Raw genomic sequence first — 4,484 nt, 5'->3', positions numbered from 1 at the left:
CCTAAGTTCCATCCCAGCCGCACGCGTCGACGAACGAGACTGGGAAGAGGCACAAAGACAAAAAGAAATTACGAGTACTGTCATTTCGGAGGCGCCGGTGGACGAAGCTACTCGTCCAAGAGTGTGTCGGGCACAAATGTGGTTCGTGGTGTTGTTTTCGTGTGGTGTAGAGAACCCGCCCTCTATTTTGTGCGGCTCTTCCTCTGTTACCTTCTCCAAGTTTAAATCTCAACAAATCCAAAGCCGGACCAACGATCTGACTGTGAAGTAGCTGCAACACGATTTCCGGTGTTGTTGTCTGTAAGAAGAGGTTCCGAAAGTAATTACTCAGAACACAGAGCGACACAAAACCAAGACCTACGACAACACAATTTATTAGGTATTTGGAGGTAGACTGTTGTCATGAGGGTTTACCCATACAGTGCTCTTGCCTAACGGCCCCATGTTTCTAGCTAACGTTTGAAGAATTCTGCACTACATGACAAAAGTCAAGAACGTCCTTCGATGTCATGGTCCTGCGTCAATGTTTAGTTTGGATAAGTACCTGTGCAGATCTTTTGGGCAATAGAAAACAGGAACGGTAACATTTGTTGTTTTGACACAATTTTAGCATAATCAATTCGATTATTGTTGTGGGTATTGTAAAGTAGACGATGAATCATTAATAATAGTGTTTGAGCTGTTGAATTCCAGGCAAGCATGACAGGGGGACAGGCGTTAGATTTCCAGCAATAGAGAGAGAGAGGGGGAAGGGGGGGGAAGAAGCAGAGGAAGGGCTGATGAGCTCTGGCCGCCGGCTGTTCTTAACCTTCAACCTGTCTGGTCAGGTGGGAGACACATGTGACTCTTGTTTGTACTGTACTCCCCATATTCCAGGCACGGAAAACAAAACAAACTGTCAACAAACAGAAACTCTGACCTTTTTTTATCATCCAGTATTTGTTCCAAACACTTGTTTTGTTTTGCAAGCAACCCCCCCCCCCTTACCCCTACCCTTACCCTTACCAAAGGAACAGACAGGCATCTAATAATCAACAGCACAACCAGTTCTTTTTTCTACCAACTCTTGTTGCCTTGTTTTCATCTCCTGGAATTTCCATTATTTCTATTCTTTTTGAAACTATTTTTTCCGAGAAAACAAAAATATGACATGCTCTATTAATAATGAGGGTTTTTTTGTTCTCTCATGTCTCCTTTTGTGTATTGTTTTATGTTGAAATGTTGTGTTTGGAGCTGAACAGATGTGCTTTTAACCCCAGAACCTCCTTATAGCAGGACACTTGACCCCGTAATTACAGCTATAGTCAAACTTGTTGTATAAATGGACCGGATGGAAAGACTTGGAGCCTTGTAAGTCTTCGCAGAAGAGGCTATCCCATGAGTAGAGTGGAAATAAATAGATGGATAAACATTAGGCCGAATCACGTGTCCGAGCCGCCCCAGCTGATGATGGCGTCCCCGCCTCAGCGCCTCACAGATTAACATTGTTATCAGCACAACTCTCTAATAAGGCTCTTTCCTATCTTCTTGATATTTATGATGGATAATGCCCATTTTCCATTTTCTTCTTTCCTCCGATTTCTTCCTCTCACGATATTCCAGCTTTGAATTATTATGTGGTGAAATTAATGAGAAAGTAGATTTATGGGTTTCATTTGTTTGTCAATTCGGAAATTAATTGGGTGTTAATTTTAGCCATCCCCTCATCAGTGCCGGTTCTAAGCATGCGCGCATTACTTTGCATTCATTGTAGCCTTTCCCTCCCTTTATCGTGGGTCACTAGTTTTTGCATACATTAAAATAGCCCCGCGGCTCATTCACTTGATTACTTTTGGAGATGCCATGCATTTGGAAATGTACGCCTTTCCGTTATAATTATGAAAATTTCGCATGGAATGACAGTGCATGTATAATAGCCATTATTTTCCACCCTTTTTTATGAAGAAGGAAGAAAAAAAACAGAAAGCAGATCATTCTGTTTCTTTCAGCACGTGGAAAAAAATCTCTTTTATTTGAGAAATTAAATGGGGGTGAATAACGTCAGCCCCTGGTTTATCTCAAATGGCATTTAATTTCAGCCCGAGAATGTGTGTTTTCTAATTGGTGAGTTGGTGCGAGCGGGGGCCTGTAGGTGGAGCCGTGGCTGGCTGCGTCCCATCCCGCCGTATTCCTCACTCCTTGTTTAGAAAATCCCATTATGGAGGGAGGCTGTGCCAGACTGGAAGGGTGAGCCGGGTCAACATCTGTCTGGAGGGGGGGGGGGGTGGCTCTAGCTCCAGCCCAGGATCGGGGCCTGTAGGCCGGGCAGAGCTGCTCAGACAGGCCCTGAGTGTGTGGGCGTAGTGACACACTACTGAACCGGCACAGTGTCAGATGACTCACTCGGATATGCTTCTACAACAGAGGAGACGTGAACCGTAGAGGACTTTAATTTAGCTCTGGTGCTGGTTTAACTCACCACAACTGCTACTGAGCTGGGCCGCTGTCCCACAACTGTTTCACTTCATCGTTTTGCACAACTTTCAAAGCACACAAACATATAACAGATACAAAATGATATGCAAGAATAGGCAGGAATCGTACTATAGCTTGTTTGAAGTGTCTAACTAAATGATTGTATGTCATAATTTTTTATAAAAAACACAAGATTAACATACAAAACATTTGAACACATAATAAAAATAAAACTAAATGTGAAGAAAAAAAGACAATAAATGTGATTGTGAAAATAAATAATAATTGAATAATTATAAGAAATAATAATAATACCAATAATAATAATAAATAATAATAAAATATCGACAGTATGAAAAAAAAGTAAAAAAAAAAATAATCAAAAAATTCACAACAGATAACCGAATTATTAAAACTAAGTAAGACATAAAGCGACTTGTATAAATACTATAAAATATAAATGCAAACTATAAAATAAATAAACAAATACCCAAATGTGAAAAATAGTAATACGAATATTAAGATTAAAGACCAATTAAAACTGTATGAGTCTGCGTGTAGAAAAGGAAAAAGCAGTTAGAAAACAGCAAATAAATGTTATTGTACGCATTCCTGCAGCAGTATTTTGTTTCGTGGGCGTACCCCTAAATCAGATTGAAATTTGACCTCTGCTGCGATTGAGACATTAGGGTTTGGAGATGTGATGATTGGCGAGTGATTTTGCTTTAAAGTATGTATTGAAATGCACAAACAATGGTTTTAAATAACCCCCACATCCAGGTTAGTATCTCACCTATGCTCTGTAAATATTCTTCTGTGACAAGTTGTCAACATCAATTTCCTGTCTGTCAGCCTGAGTGTGTGTCCCCACGGTGTCTGGGCTGTGTGTCTGCATGTTGTTTAGATCTGCACCTCTGGAGACACACATTAACTCTCATTGGCCCCCGTTCCTATTACACGCCTTAAACGCAACACCGTAAATCTGCATTTAGTTCCATTTTCACCTTCTTTCATGATGAGGCCCAGTGTTTTAAAGGCATTTATTCTGCTTCATATAAATAATTAATCAGCCAAGTTAATTCGCTTCTGCCTGAATTGGTCAGCTTCATTAACCGCCCTGGAATCGGGGGGGGCTAGACGCCGAGCGCCACCGAGGCCTCGACCGAACCACAATGGCTGTAAATCATCCCGCTGATTTGAGGAACACGGGGGCACAGAAATGCGCCGCCGTCACTGGCATTCGTCCCAAGAGAGACTGAGCAAGGGTTGCGGGGGTGGGGGCATCGAGTCTGCCTGCCTTTTGTGTATCCAAAAGCAGAGCAGAGGTTGTACAATGTAAGCAAATAGCTGTGTATTCACATCTAACACAGATTACTGCTGTCATACTTCTACATAACGCCCAACCAGTATTTATATGTTATCCTTTTGAGCTGGATTAAGTTATGAAAGACAACAAGTCAAAGGGTTTTATTTATATTCAGACCTGTGTTTTGGTGTTAATTGAGCACCCCTGTAGGATTTGACTGTTTTCTCTCGGCCTCAGATTGGATGTTTCTCATGGAGATCCTTTGGCAGGCCTCACACAGTCCCCCCTGTTTCCCATTAAAAAGCCATTCGGCCGTGGTTCTTCTGGGAGCCATGCGAGTAAATATATCCATTTCCATAGAAAGTGTTTTGTTTTGGAGGTTCACTGTTTTCTTGGGCTCCTCTCACTCAGGTTGGATTCCCCCCTCCCATCTAAGCCGGACCCCCCAACCCTCCATAATGGAGAACACAAACAAAACCCTCTTCTCAAAGTATACAGACTTGTCATCTGCAAAGAATCTGCCCCGGAAAAAACAACACAAAAGGGCGGCTCATTATTCTGCGTGATGAGCATGTGTTTGCCTCAGTGCACATGCTACAAGCAAACAAACAAGACACTGGGAAGGACAAACCAACAGGGAAACCTGCAATAAAAGTGAAATTGTGTGGGAAGGATATGACAGATGTTTATAGTTTGGCCCGGAGTTGAAATGCGACCTCATTGC

Source organism: Notothenia coriiceps, unplaced genomic scaffold, assembly GCF_000735185.1.
Source record: "Notothenia coriiceps isolate Sejong01 unplaced genomic scaffold, NC01 NC01_scaffold00036400, whole genome shotgun sequence".
NCBI classification, from domain to species: domain Eukaryota; kingdom Metazoa; phylum Chordata; class Actinopteri; order Perciformes; family Nototheniidae; genus Notothenia; species Notothenia coriiceps.
Note: the sequence above shows the minus strand (reverse complement) of the source record.